The sequence below is a fragment of the Vipera berus genome (genome assembly GCF_964194415.1).
Source record: "Vipera berus genome assembly, chromosome: Z".
NCBI classification, from domain to species: Eukaryota; Metazoa; Chordata; class Lepidosauria; order Squamata; family Viperidae; genus Vipera; species Vipera berus.
This window is the reverse complement of record NC_138205.1, coordinates 76,514,620-76,530,817: the sequence shown is the minus strand read 5'-3', so window position 1 is coordinate 76,530,817 and position 16,198 is coordinate 76,514,620.

The following is a 16,198-nucleotide window of genomic DNA, read 5'->3' as shown; positions in this document are numbered from 1 at the left end:
CCAATCGCTTATTCCTACTAATGCAGCAGCTTCATAATATAATTTAAGATTAGGCAATTTAAGGCCACCTCTCTCACGAGTATCCTGCATAATCTTAAGTTTAACTCGTGGCTTTTTCCCTGCCCACACAAATTTATTGATACCTCGCTGCCATTCCTCCAGATTAGAATCTTTCTTAAGAATCGGTATCATTTGAAACAAAAATAAAAATTTGGGCAGGACATTCATTTTCACTGCTGCAATCCGTCCCAGCAAAGACAATTGCAATTTTTGCCAACTCTCCAATTCCTTTTGAATTTTCCCCCATAGTTTTTCATAATTATTTTTATATAGCTTTGTATTAGAGGGCGACAAAATCACCCCCAGATATTTAACCCTTTTAACAATCTCAAATCCAGTTAATCCTTCTAAGAGAGCCTTCTGTGAAACTGTCATATTTCTAGCCAAAATTTTAGTTTTCTGTGTATTTACTTTAAATCCAGAAACCTTCCCATATTGTGTTATTATCTCCATCAGGTCCACAACAGAGTTCTCTGGCTGGGTCACTGTAACAACCAGATCATCTGCAAATGCTCTCAATCTATAGTCCTGATCTCCAACTTGTATCCCTTTAATTTTTTCCGAGTTCCGAATCTTAACCAATAGTATCTCTAATGTTAACACAAATAACAAGGGCGATAACGGACACCCTTGCCTTGTGCCCTTCTCAATATTGCATGCTACTGTCAGGCTATTGTTAACTATGATTCGGGCAGTTTGTTTTTGATATAATGCCCTAATCGGCTGTAAAAAATTTTCCCCAAAATCCATTTTATCTAAAACTTTCAACAAAAATTGCCAATTCAATTGATCAAAGGCCTTTTCAGCATCTAAAAAAATTAGCGCTGCACAGATCTGGTTGTGCCTTTCCAAAAACTCTAACACATCAACTATATGTCTCACATTATTTTTCATTTGCCTGCCACTAATAAACCCCGTTTGATCCCCATGAATCACCTGTTGCAGAACCCTCATCAGTCTATTAGCCAAAACCTTAGCAAATATCTTATAATCTGTATTTAAAAGCGATATCGGTCTGTAGTTTTTAACTTGAGTAGCATCCTGGTCTTCCTTCGGAATCAAAGAGATAAAAGCTGTTCTCCAAGACGGTGGCACCTTTCCCCCCCTCTGAATTGTCTGAAACAGTTCCTTTAACGGCTTTATCATCTCAAATTGTAAATTTTTATAATAGGCCGCAGTCAAGCCATCCGTGCCTGGCGCTTTATCCACCTTCAACTCCTTAATTGCTGTAAGAATTTCTTCTTCTGTAATCAGTTGATTAATCCCCTCTTTTTGTACTTGCGTAAGAACCGGGATGCTAGCATTCTCCAAGTATATATCAATATCTTTTACATTAATTTCCTCTTTAGTATATAATTTCGAATAAAAATCCACAAAAGCATCCTTAATAAGATTCTGTTGAAACACAACCCTTCCTTTATACTCAATCTTATCTATATTAGAGGCCCTTTGTTTTTTCCTCAGTCTATAAGCTAACCATCTGCCTGGTTTATTAGCGTTGCAAAAAGTATTGTGCCTAGCAAACCGCAGATTGGTTGCCACTTGATCTGCCATTAATTTATCAAATTGTCCTCTTAGCAGTCTAATAGCCTCCTTGATCTTCACATCCTCTGGGTTCAAAATCAAAGCCTTTTCTTTTTCCTTTATTTCATTCTCCAGTTCTTTCCTTCTAGTTTCCACTGCACGTCTATATCTATTATTCATATATATCAACACCCCTCTCATATAGGCCTTGCTAGCATCCCAAACCATGTCCATAGAGGTACCCTTATTCATATTAATCTCAAAAAAATCCTTCATCCGCTGTTTGCATTCTTCCACATTTCTCTGATTTCTAAACAAATTCTCATTTACGCGCCACGAGCGCCTGTCTCTTTTCTCCTTATCAATCTCCAACCAAACTGGACTGTGGTCAGAAATAGTTCTTGCACAAATCTTCACCTTTTTAGTTCTCAAAAAAAAATCATTAGTCAAGAAAATAAAATCAATTCTCGAAAAAGATTGGTGTCTGTCAGAATAAAAAGTATAATCCTTCTCCTGCAAGTGTCTCTCACGCCAAATATCTCGCAATTCCAGGTCATCCTTCATTTCAAAAAAAGATTTAGGCAGTCTAGCATGACTTGGAATGCGCTTAAAAGCTCCAGCCTTGTCCAACTGTACATCCAAAACACCATTCCAGTCTCCCATAAAAATAAAAGATTTATAATCCAACTGGGTAAGCTTTGTGTGGAGTAAGCTAAAAAAATCAGCTTGTTGTTGGTTAGGTGCATATAATCCAACTAGAAGCGTCTTTTTACCTTCTAACAACAGCTCAATCATAACATATCTTCCATGCTTATCTGCTTCAATTAAGTCTGCTGTTAAGGCACTTTTAACGTAAACAACCACTCCATTTTTCTTATTCTCTGCAGAGGCAACAAATTGCGTACCCAGTCTCGAGTTCAATAAATGCTTTTGATCCAAAACTCTAATATGCGTTTCTTGCAAACATATAACATCTATCTCAAATTGTTTTAAATATTGAAAAACTTTCTTCCTCTTCTGCGGTGAATTTAGTCCATTAACATTCCAGGTTAGAAATTTAGTTGCCATGCATATCCTCCAAAAGCTCTTGGACCACAGCTTTGATAGGACTAACTTCTTTAGGCCGTGCTCCTCCCACAGCTTGACTATATGTACGTTGTGAAGAATCTGAAGACTTTTGCTGATCTTGTTCTTTTATTTTCTTTGCTCGTTTTAAAGCAGCACGCGTTACTCTTTGCTCTCTAGGATCATCCAAAGAAGTTGTAGCTTGATCTCCTCCAGCACCACTTTCCTCTGTTTCATCCTCTTGATGTTCTCCTTCTCCAGATCCCTTTCCAACTTCCAGAAGTGTTAATGGGGTTGCTTTTAAGACATTATTGTAGAAATCACGCGCTTGCTTTACAGTAATCAGCCGATACCTTTTACCTTCATGCATCACCATCAGCCCATCTGGAATCTCCCATCTGAACCTTATATCTCTTTGCTTAAGCTCATGCACGAGAAATGTATAGTCCTTCCTTCCCCTTAAAATCCTTGGAGGAATTTCTTTTAAAACCAAGACTTCTTGTTCAGCAATCACCACTTTAGCATCATAGGCAGCTTGTATAACTTGATCTCTAATCTCTCTTTTTGCAAAATAAACCACCACATCTCTAGGCAACTTTCTCTGTCTGGCAATCCATGAATTCACCCGAAACACTTTATCCATAGCTGCTCTTATTTCAGATGCTGGCTGATTTAATACCACTTCAAGAGCCTCAGAAATCAGCTGCTTTAAATCTTCTTTAATGTTCTCTTTTAAACCTCTGATTCTGACAGCAAACTGCATCTGGTAATATTGGGCTAGGCTTACCTCCCTTTCCACTTTGTCTCTTGCAATTTCATTCTCCCGTGCTTTTACTTCTAATATAGCATTCCTTTGAGCCAAATCATCCATTTTTTCATCTAATTCTTCCACACATTCCGCCACTTTATGCACTGAAGACAAAATGTCTACCTTCATCACGCTGAGCTTCTGTTCCATCCTCTCTTCCATTCTCTCCTCCAATTTCTCCAATTTCTCCTCCATCTGTGCAAATTTATCACTCATTGATTGATTGATTGATTCCAAAAGTTTATCCAGAGCATCTCGTAAGTCCTTCGATGTCAGCGCTTCAGAAGGGTGCAACGCCTGTAGTGATGACTGTTGCACCGGCGAGGATCCACCGCTCCGAAGAGTTTTAGGGGGAGGTTTCGCCACCATCTTTTAGTCCTCAATTATGACGCACTTTCACTTAAAGTTTAAAAAGTCCAACAAGCTAGAGAGTATAGTAAAATAATCCTCTTCACCTTTGCCACTTGTACCGCTCTGCCTGCTCCTTTAAATCATAGTCCTTTCTTCAGGCAGGGATGGTTCGCAGACGCCTGGCTCTGCTCCAAGAAGTTCAGAGCAGAGACGCCGGCCAGCTGGGAGCAACCCAGGCTTCGGGGGAGTTCAATCCTTCAGCCGCCCAAGCTCCAAGCTCAGGCGGCCCCGGAGAACTCTACCCCTACCAGGGGCCTCACCCCCTCCTCTTCTCCCGAGGAGGGGGCTTCAATTTCGCCCGAACAGCTGATCGGCGCTGTTTCGGGCGAAAAAACAAACAGCTGAGCCGCGGGCAGCCGGGGAAGGCTGTCTTCGGCGCCGCGCCGCCACCGGAACCCATCTTGTTAAAATTTTAACTTTGAACTGTAAAAATTCAAACATTACTCTCTGGTTTTCTAGCATGGGAAGAATATAAATAAATTGTAATCCTCCTCTCCTCTCCTCTCCTCTCTCCCTGCTTCCCTTCTCTTTTTTTCAGAATGGCCTGAGTGCTAAGATAATTCTGATTTAACAATATTTAAATCAGTATTCCTGTATTATTCTTCATCTTCTGCCATGGTACTTTCTTATATCATTAAAACAAACCTTTCACTTTTCAGTCATAGAATGCCTTTTTTACCATCTGGTTCTCTGAACTACCAAACTATTTATCAAACATGGAGTTTCACAAAAGACGTCTGTGGCAGAAATTGTAGGTCTTTCTTTAGTGTTGGCTTATAAACATACTGCACTCCTTCCTGGAGTAGAACAACCTGAAATGGGTAATACATAATATTGAAGATAGATTATAACTACACAGTTTCTAGGAGAATCTTTGAAGAATGAAACAAAAATAGTGGCTTGGACAAGAGGTGGTATGCAACTGATGTACTCATATCCCCTTTCTCTTGTTATGTAACTCAACCAAAGACTTTAAATCAAATGACAATTAAAGAGAAGGAAGCTGATTTAGCCTCATATGGGCAGGGCTTTTTTTCTCATAGAATGCTGAGAACGGAGTTCCGGCACCTTTTTTGGATGGAACCTTGTAGGATAGGCAAGGCGGGTTGTATGACATGTGTGAGTTCCGGCACCTTTTTCTTTTACAAAAAAAGCACTGCATATGGGGCATGTCTTCATTTTATCATGACTACTAAGTGTCTATGTAGAATGTGAAGTGAAGTGGGCCTTAGAAAAGCTGAGCAACAACAAAGCTAGTGGAGGTGACAGTATTCCAGCTGAGCTATTCAAAATCTTAAAAGACGATGCAGTAAAAGTGCTACACTCAATTTGCCAGCAAATTTGGAAAACTCAACAGTGGCCACAGGATTGGAAAAGATCAGTTTACATTCCAATTCCAAAGAAAGGCAGTGCCAAAGAATGTTCAAACTATCGCACTATTGCACTCATTTCTCATGCTAGTAAAGTTATGCTTAAAATTCTACAAGCTAGACTCCAGCAGTATGTGGATCGAGAACTACCAGAAGTACAGGCAGGATTTCGAAGAGGCAGAGGAACTAGAGATCAAATTGCTAACATACGCTGGATCATGGAGAAAGCTAGAGAGTTCCAGAAAAACATCTACTTCTGCTTCATTGACTATGCTAAAGCATTTGATTGTGTGGATCATAACAAACTCTGGCAAGTCCTTAAAGAGATGGGCATACCAGACCATCTTATTTGTCTCTTGAGAAATCTATATGCGGGCCAAGAAGCAACAGTGAGAACTGGACACGGAACCACTGATTGGTTCAAAATTGGGAAAGGAGTCCGGCAAGGCTGTATACTGTCGCCTTGCCTATTTAACTTATATGCAGAGCACATCATGAGAAAGGCAGGGCTAGATGAGTCAAAAGTTGGAATTAAGATTGCCGGAAGAAACATCAACAACCTAAGATATGCAGATGATACCACTCTAATGGCAGAAAGTGAAGAAGAACTAAAGAGCCTCTTGTTGCGGGTGAAGAAGGAGAGTGCAAAACTTGGGTTGAAACTAAACATTAAGAAAACCAAGATCATGGCATCTGGCCCTCTCAATTCCTGGCAAATAGATGGGGAAGAAATGGAGGTAGTGACAGATTTTATTTTCCTGGGCTCCAAGATCACTGCAGATGGGGACTGTAGCCAAGAAATTAAAAGACGCTTGCTCCTGGGTAGGAAAGCCATGACAAATCTAGACAGCACACTAAAAAGCAGAGACATCACCCTGTCAACAAAAGTGCGTATAGTCAAGGCTATGGTCTTTCCAGTTGCAATGTATGGCAGTGAAAGTTGGACCATAAGAAAGGCTGAGCGCCAAAGAATTGAAGCCTTTGAACTATGGTGCTGGAGAAGACTCCTGCGAGTTCCTTGGACTGCAAGGCGATCAAACCGGTCAGTCCTAGAGGAGATCAACCCTGACTGCTCTTTAGAAGGCCAGATCCTGAAGCTAAAACTCAAATACTTTGGCCACCTAATGAGAAGGAAGGACTCACTGGAGAAGAGCCTAATGCTGGGAAAGATTGAGGGCAATAGAAGAAGGGGACGACAGAGAATGAGGTGGCTGGATGGAGTCATTGAAGCAGTAGGTGTGAGCTTAGATGGACTCCAGAAGATGGTAGAGGACAGGAAGGCCTGGAGGAACATTGTCCATAGGGTCGCGATGGGTCGGACACGACTTCGCAACTAACAACAACAACAAGTGTCTATGACAGATCATCTTAGTGCTTCTAGGTTCCATTTAATACTGTTTTTGAGATATTACATGTGTTTGAATGTATACAGTAAAACAATTATATTTCACTTGGGATTAAGGGACAATGAGGAATGTGAAAATCATATTTTCTAGATACTTAAACATACACCTGCTGAAGTTTAAGATCATGGTTTTCATATTAACAAAAAATGTTCAAGAGCCACATACATACTTAAAAGCTCTTGTATTATCTCTCACCTGACAGCATGAAAATTGAGACTTTCCTCTCTGCATTTTTCAGCACAATATTAAAGACATTAAAAAACAATGTTAAGGAAGTAACTGAAACTTGTCTTCAAGCCGTCAGTAAAACTGATTGCAAATCTTCTGCAATCTCTTTTTTTGACAGGTAAATTCTCTAGACGTTCTACCTGCATGGGGAGAATCCACTCCTTTTACCTCATGTGGACATATTGTTAGGGCTACCCAGTCTAGGTTGTCTAGGTTGTTTAAATCCAGATGGTGACTAGGTAGCAAAAAGCAGCAAAAAGTCACAAAAAATCTATCTTGCTATTTCATAGTTACCTGGTTTGTTGCAGACCAAATTTGATGGCCCAGGAAATTTCCGAACATAATCTCCTTTGCCTAAGCCTTTTTAGAAATCTAAAAGCCAGCAACTTCCTTCTTCTTAGAAGAACAGTTTAATTAATTTTCTTCAAGAAACTGGATTTGTCTATAAGCTTATAAAAACTGTTCTAAAAGGAGTGCCTGTTTCAGTGAAAAGAATGAATTAATTGGAACTGCAGTGTCAAAAATTTTCTGCCCATGGATTCTTTTCCAGTATTCTGTTACACATAGACATAATTCTTTTACACATTGATAGATATACAGGTAGTCCTCAACTTACAACCACAATTGTTCCCAAAATTTCTTGTCTTGCTAAGCAAGACAATTGTTAAAGTGAGTTTTGAGTCAGTTGCCAAGCATCTGAATTTTGATCATGTGACCATAGGAATGGTCAGTGCCATTGTAACTTGCACCATTGTAATGGTCACTAAACAAATTGTTGTAAGTCAACACTCTTTATGAACTACCTACTCAGAAAATTCCCCCAACGGCACTTTGAAAAACCTTTTAAATATTAAAGATCTTTTAACAACTATTTTAAATTGTTAGTTTTTTAATGTTTAAAACCTGACAGAAATTTCCTGTGAAGAATTTCAGTGTGAAGCAGTATTTGCATTCTCCTTTCACACAGTCTTGCCAAATAAATAGTCCACTTAGAAATTGAAAATCTGAAAAACTGCTTGCATGAATGGTGTTTCTGTTTTTTAAAAAGTGATTGCAGCACAAAGGTCTTTTTTTGAGGAGGTGGGTCACAGCTTATAAAGAAGGGAGGATAATTCTGCCTTTCCCAACAGCAGTTCTAAAAATACCTCATGTATGACCAATAGCCTTTTAAAAACCTCAGTTGTTACTAATGGAAGCATTTAAAAGCCTGATTGCATACAGGAAAGACCACATGTAACTTTTCCCTTTTTTCTTTTATTGGACACAGCAGAGAAAGCAAGGTCAGGAATCAAGAAATGCTAGAGAAGCCTATAAATTGGTGAATATGATGGGTATTGTCTGTAACCATTTTGCCATAGTTAATGAAATGGCTTCTCTCAGTTGTATATATTTTCTAATATGATGGTTGCAAGTCTATGTCACCACAGGTGCTGTAACAGCAGGTTGGGCATCAATTCTGAACAAAACTGGGCTTTAAAAAATAGAAGAAGCAAATCCATTTTTTATTTATTTGTTCAGTGTCTGTTACCAAATATATGGGGTTATTTCCTCTTAGAAGTCTCAGCAGTGCAACCCCTGAACAATCCTACAATCAAAAACGTGCTAGCCTTCTGCATAATTTGTAAATGGCCCATGCTGATTGATTTGATCTTATAATAAGAAATGGAAAGAGTCAATCAGCTCTTTAATCACAGGGAAAAGAATCTCAAAGGAACTACAGAGTTTTACAATGCAATATGTCAGAGATACCTTGCCATGTAATGCTTAAAATAAAAACAATAAAGAAAATCTCTCAGCAGGATTTTTTTTTCCCCTGAGAAAAGCCACACAGTATTTATTTATTTAGGGTACGGCATACGTATGCCATATGATAGACACAGTGCAGGCCTGACAGTCTAGATTGCTAGTTCATTCTGTTCTGCGCTTTTGTGCTTATCTTTGGTGCACTGTAGGGGGCAAATTAGCTTTACACCAAAGCCATATAGGAATGCAATCCTATACAGGTCTGCTAAAATATAGAAAAATATGTATTAGTCTAAGATTACTATACATATAAGATTATAATTTTAAAATACAACCAATGCCTTGCTACATTTGACCAAAATTCAAATCATGGCTAATCAATACTACAAGTAGTTCATAAATCTTCCATTTATTAATTGTAAATATTTATTTGATTTTATTTATGACTACTTTGTCTGGAAATTCTAGTAGTGAATATCATGAACATGGAAATGAGACTGGTAGTAGCTATTAATAGAGACATGATCTTAAATTTCTATTGAAAGAATAAAAAAATGCTTACTTAAATCAACTGCACTGTATTCAGCAAGAGGTATTATCATGCTGTATAAACCTCTTTTCCTTGATTAGAAATCCCTGATCATCAACATTTCTGATAAAATACACATCTAGAGCTTTTTATTTTTGGAAAAATACTTGAGATGTTTGATCAGGCTGTGTCCAAGCTCTGGATCTCACTTCTAGATCATTCTCTTACTATTATATTTTGAATAAATACCATAATTTTACTAACTATAGTAATTTTTTATTGGCAAGTTGGAAGTGGAAGAAATACCTGGTGAGAAATAGGCAAATAGAGCTTGGGTTTGTTTTTTGTCCAAATGAGAGCAAGGCCCGGCCTTTCTCTGGTTCAGGGTGATGTTGGATGCTGGTATGTTGGAAAGACCTTGAGAGACGGGGTAAGGAGATGCTGCCTAGGAATGGTTAGCTAAGAGCCAGCATTGCCTGCAACTGGATAGAAAAAGGGACAAGGCTTTGAATAATAATAATAATAATAATAATAATAATAATAATAATAATAATAATAATAATAATAATAATAATAATAATAATAATAATAATAATAATAATAATAATTTAATTTCTATACCGCCCTTCTCCCGAAGGACTCAGGGCGGTGTACAGGGCAATACAATAAAATACAACATACAAAAATTAAAAAAATATTAAATATTACAGCCCAATTCAATACAATTAATACAATAACATTAAAATACCCCTAAACCCATCAGACCAGGCTGGCTTGTTCAAATAAATATGTTTTTAGGTCACATCAGAAGGAACGAAGGTCGGGAGCCATCCGGAGCTCCACCGGTAAACGGTTCCACAGGTCTGGCGCGCCCACAGAGAACGCCCTCCCCCTGGGGGCCACCAGTCGGCACTCTTTGACCGACGGCACCCTAAGGAGGCCCTCTCTGTGGGAGTGCACCGGACGAAGGGAAGTTGATGCCAGCAGCAGGTGATCCCGTAAGTAACCCGGACCCATGCCATTTAGGGCTTTATAGTTTCTCAGTGTAGTTTCTCAGACTGTAAAAAGATGTGGGAGAACTGTTTTTTTTCAAACTTGCAAGATTCTGTTAATATAGATATACAGTGAAGAAGAATTTGTTTATCTGGTTGTGTTTTCTGTCTAGTCTACATGGTACGCCTGTCATTCAGCTTGATGGAATAGCTTGAATCAAGTAAGAGAAGAGATGCAGGGGGGAAAAAATCCCATAGGCTACTGTTAATCTTGCAGCAGCACTGATGATGTTGATGTTTGCTCTTTTATCTCATCTCTCTTTCTTTCAGGAAGCACCACACAGAACACTAGCTTGGTTTTATGTTATTCATATTTTCAGAGATTTTCAATAGTTTTCAATTCACAATAGAGATCTAATCCCTGGAAACCAGTAATCTATAGAAACAGGCCAGTTCAAATCCATTTATTTTAGTTCAAGTTACTTGCCTAATTCATTTATTTATTTATTTATTTATTTATTTATTTATTTATTTATTTATTTATATTTGTATACCGCCCTTCTCCCGAAGGACTCAGGGCGGTGAACAGGGCACATATAAAATGCAAAATACAAAAATTAAAAGAGAATTAAATAGGGGCCCAAACTAAAACAATAAATAATAATATAAAAAACCCTCAATAAAAACCCCAACACATCCCCCATCAGGCCAGGCCGGCTTGTTCAAATAAATAGGTCTTCAGATTGCGTCGGAAGGAGCGAAGGTCAGGCGCCGTCCGGAGCTCAACCGGCAACTGATTCCATAAGTCCGGGGCGCCCACAGAGAAGGCCCTCCCCCTGGGGGCCACCAGCCGACATTCTCTGACCGGTGGCACCCTGAGGAGGCCCTCTCTGTGGGAACGCACAGGGCGGAGGGAAGTTGACGCCGGCAGCAGGTGATCCCCGAGGTACTCCGGACCCATGCCATGTAGGGCCTTGAAAACCATAACCAAAACCTTGAACCTCACTCGGAAGACAACTGGTAACCAATGCAGCTCGCAGAGCAGAGGTGTAACATGGGAGTATCGGGAAACTCCCAAGACAACTCTCGCGGCTGCCCAGAAAAGAAAGAGAAAATGGTGTCAGAAATAATAATAATGAGCAAGGAAATACTAGGGTAAGATTTATAGAAGTGAATCTTACAAAAGGTTCTTAAAGTGAATATAAAAATCAAAACAGAGACTTTTGTGGTTAATGGACACAAGACTTAAAAAAACCTGGAGCTTTGCTGTTAGTTATGTCGACAGCAGCAAGAATGTTTTATGCAAAACAAAAATGGAAAGATACTTTACTTCCCATAATGGATGAATGGCTGGAAAAACTGATAGAATTAGCAGAAATAGCTAAATTAACAGCTCTAGTAAAAGAACAGAACACATCCAACTTTATTTCCACTTGGAAACGGCTCCTGGATTTTGTGCTTAAGATGGAAAAAATGAAACTTTGACTCTGGATTTTGCTGATTAGATAAGTTTGTTGTTATAAAAATGGCTAGTACATATTAAGTATATAAAAGTAAAAGTTTGACTGTAATGTTAGTATTTTATTCTACTGTGCTAAAAAAGAGTTAGAAGTCAGTTCCTTTTTTCTTTTTTCCCATTCACCTACAGTTCTTTCTCTTCCCTTTTTCTTCTTTCATTTTCCCACAACTTTCCTTTTTGTGTTTTATATCTTGATAAGCTTAATAAAATTATTAATAACTAAAAATAATAAAAAAGGTGGCTATAGGAGAAAAAATGGATATCTTTACTCATCTTTGGTTCCATTCGTATCCTCAGCTCACCCATCATGCAGCTTGCAACTTATTACTCAACAGGAATTCAGCCCAATAGGAAAAAAACAAAGGCTTGATATTTGTCTTTTGTGGATAGAGAAGAATGTATATGTCCCAGTGAATGACCACAAGACATTAAAGAGAGGCAGGAAATTCTGCCTTGCAACTAAGTAGTCAACATCCTGGTTTTACAGTCCAGTTTTGGTAGCCACTGCATGTGTCACATTTAACCTTTGATATGCCAGGGATGACTTCAATAGATCATTAAGAGGGCCTGCACAAAAATAATTAGATTTGATTTACATTTATATTAAAGATTCATAATGTAATTCCTCTTAGATAATTTAGCTAACCATTTTCCTTTCCATGATATTAACAGTTATAATTTAGCAACTTTGGGGGACTGTTTATGGCCTCTCGGGCTGGTCACAGTCCAACTCATATCACAGGGTTGTGGTGGTGGTGAAAACAGGAGAGGGAAGGAGTATTATGTATGTTAGCTGCCTTAGGTTATTTATAAAAATAATAAAGGCAGCATAAAAAAAAATAAATTCCTGCTATTCTCATTTTCCTGGTGATAATACAGGCATTCTTAACTTACAACAGTTCATTCAGTAACCACTTGAAGTTACAACAGCACTGAAATAAGTGACTTGTGACTGTTTTTCATACTTACAACCATTTCAGCATCGGTCATGTGATCAAAATTCAGACACTTGGCAACTGACTATTACTTAGAATGGTTGCAGTGTCCAGGGGTGATTTGATCACCTTTTGCAACATTCTGACAAGCAAAGTCAATAGGGAAGCCAGATTCACTTAAACAACGAAGTTACTAATTTAACAGCTGCAGTGATTCACTTAACAATTATGGCAAGAAAAGTCATAAAATGGGGCAAAACTCCCTTAACAAATGTCTTGCTTAATAACAGAAATTTGTGCCTCAGTTGTAGTTGTAAGTCGAGGACTAGCTGTGTAACGGAAAAATATGTAGAAATTGCACTGTTAATGTTAACTAGCTATAGAAGTAATCTCCATTTGAGTGCTTACCTGCACTACCCTGTTGCCGTATCAGCAGAATGGGTAAGAAATGGAAAAAAAATCTAGGTTGTTGTGCTCTCATCTTTCACTCACAGTCAAAGTGACTTCAGGGCATGTGTTTCTATATCACTTTTATTCTTCCATGCTATGTCACTTTGGGCACTGCAGTCCATTTCAGATAGAGTGCCTTGATCAGACTAATCCTTCAACTCCATCAATGCTTACTACACACTCTATTCTTCTTTTACCAGCACTGCTTAAAGAGCACGATGTTTATGGTCTTTCCTTGTGTATCTATATATACAGCATTTTTTTAAAAAAAATTATGATTTTTCTTTTCCTAAGTAGCTAGTTTTCATTCTCTGTTTAGTTTTTTCTGTTTTTAATAAGTTCAGGGTACAGCATTTTACCATTTTTTCAAGCACCCATGGTAGAAGCTCCCCACTCATCTGTATTCCCAAATGATTGTCTTGCCTTTCCCCAAAATTGGTAAGTGACCACATTCTGCATTTTCAGAAAGAATAATAATTGACAGGAATCTGGCACTCAAATAAAACTGAATTGTTTTCAGAGACCTTTTTTAAAAAAAAACATAGCTTGCATTTTACACAATCCCTGATGCTGATAAAATTATCTGCATATTGGGAGAAATCCAGCCATTCTAAATCTATACCTCATTCACTATGGAGGAGGAGATGTGTATTTTCATCAAACAAAAGTTTAAGTATACCTTTTATCCAAACTGGGCTCATTACTCTGTCAGCCCAACTCACCTCACAGAATTGTTGTTGTGGAGAAATTAGGATGAGGAAAGTGTGCTGGATATGTTTGCCACCTTGAGTTATTTGTAAAAATAATAAATATAGGAATTAAACATTTGGGGGGGGGAAGCAGAAAAAGATTTAAAACTTAGAAAGTCTTCTTTCTGGATGTCCTAGTGTTGTTCAAATGACTTGAATTTGCCGACAGACTTTCATTGAGCTGTTTTTAGAATCTCTTTAATAATTCAGCTCTAGCAATTGTGTTCAACAGTCAGAACAAGCAGGGAAAATAGCAGCTCAAAGAACTGGTGTAGCGGGGTAATAATTTAAATCAACATGCATTATACTGCATCCCTCTTTTTGAAAGGTGAAATACTGCTGCATGCTGGGTACCTGGAGATATTGGAAGGGGGTGAAATACCTGTGTATTGTGGTATAAAGAAAAATCAACAAATGGAGACCAGGAAATGTTAAGTTAGATTAATTGTTATTTTAAAATGGTAATTTGTTGGTATCCATTACTGTGGCATTGGTTGAGAAAGATATTTTTCAACATTTCATCAAAAATAATATTTAGGAAGGCATTGATCTCAGAATTATTCTTGGCATTTTCTTCAGTTTAAGTATGTGTTATCTGAGCTATTTGATTCAGATGCTATTGCTCCTTCTAAAGTTACACACTGACAGGAAATTATATACAAGAATTTACCTGTGAGCCCTAAAATAGATATTCTTCTTTCATAGGAAGTTGATTAAATTGATTTACATGATCTCTTGAAGATAAACTTAACTATTTTGTCCTTATAAAACAGTGAATAGTGAATATAAATAGCATGAATTTAGTTTCCTGTGATCTTAAAATAATATTATTACTACAATAACTTTTTAAAATATTTCTGGACATTTAAGAATATGTTTAATGAGAGTTTATTGAAATCACCTTGCTGTGGAAGATGCAGCTCAGGAGATAATCATTTACTCATGGGGGTCGGACTTGTTTTTGTTCTGTATTATGCTGAAATCAACAAGATTGTTAATTTCATTTTGAATCTATTGCTCTGTGTAAAAGATGTTTATATTCTTCTTGACTACTTTTAGATTTGAAATCTGTAAAGAGGACAAGATTTGCAGGCATGAAATGTGGTTAAAAGAATTATATACTATGAGAAGGAAAAAACCCACACCAGATTTGCAGCAATGGATTGTATGTATGTGTATACACATGTATGCATGCATACATACATACATATATACATACATACCTTTATTCCCAAGAATACCCAGAATTACTTCTGTATGTCAACCAATACATGAAACTGGAATGTCACTTACACCACAAAGCACAAATGCTGATATGAGACATGGATAAACTAATTAAGTCAACCAAGACTCAGTGGAGAAGTACCATCAGACAGTATGCTACAAGATGCCAATAGAGCCCTCACGACAAACCCTACTATTCCCATAAATCAAACCGATGAACCGGTTTATACTACAGCCACTGTAATATTGGAAATATTACATGATCAAGAAGACAGCAATACATATACTCACATTAAGACCCTGGAAAATGAAGTTAGAAACACTATATTTTGTACCAGCTATAGCTTCTGAATGGTCTTCAAGGGCAATCCCACATGGAAGACATTTCAATAGTCCAATCATGAAATAACCAGAGCATGAGTGACTGTAATCTTTTAAGAATAGCACAAAAGTAATGAATGAATGAAAGTCAAAGCAATTGCCACTGAAAAATTCCATAATATTATTGGGAAAGTTTTGCAAGATTCTTAATCAGTAATATTACAGCTCTCCTCATTTCTCTGGCAAAATATTTATGTATTATTTACTTACATTCTTAAAAAAGAAAGGCTGTCAGAATAAAATATTATTAAAAGGAAATCCTCTTTGCTGTAATACATACAGCAAGAGGGCAATTAGGAAATAAACCTTTTGGGATGTTTTTGATTACTCCCCTTATAGCCCAGATTTGGCGCCAAGCAACTACTAAGGAATTTCAAACCTTGTAAGATGTTATGACAAGTGCCTCAATTTGAATGGCAATTATGTCAAAAAGTAAAGCAATACTGTAGTTTTCTAACATGTATAATAAAAGTTCTATATCAGCGAGTGACTGTCATTGATAACCAAATGGAGGTTTATTTTCGAATTGCCCTCATAACTCAGAAGACTGGAGAGAAAGTGAAAATTAAAGTACTCAGGAAACAGATTTTAATGTTACATAATACCAGATAGATACTGCCTGCTGTCATTTTGCCTCGTTTTTCTTATCTGTAGAATGCAGATAAGTAAATACATTTACTGTATTTACAGTAAATACATTTACTGTATTTACAACATTATAATTTGCAACTATTGTATTTAAAGGAGAATACTAATTTGTCACTAATATAGAAAATGTGAACATACTCTGTTCCAGCCAAGTGT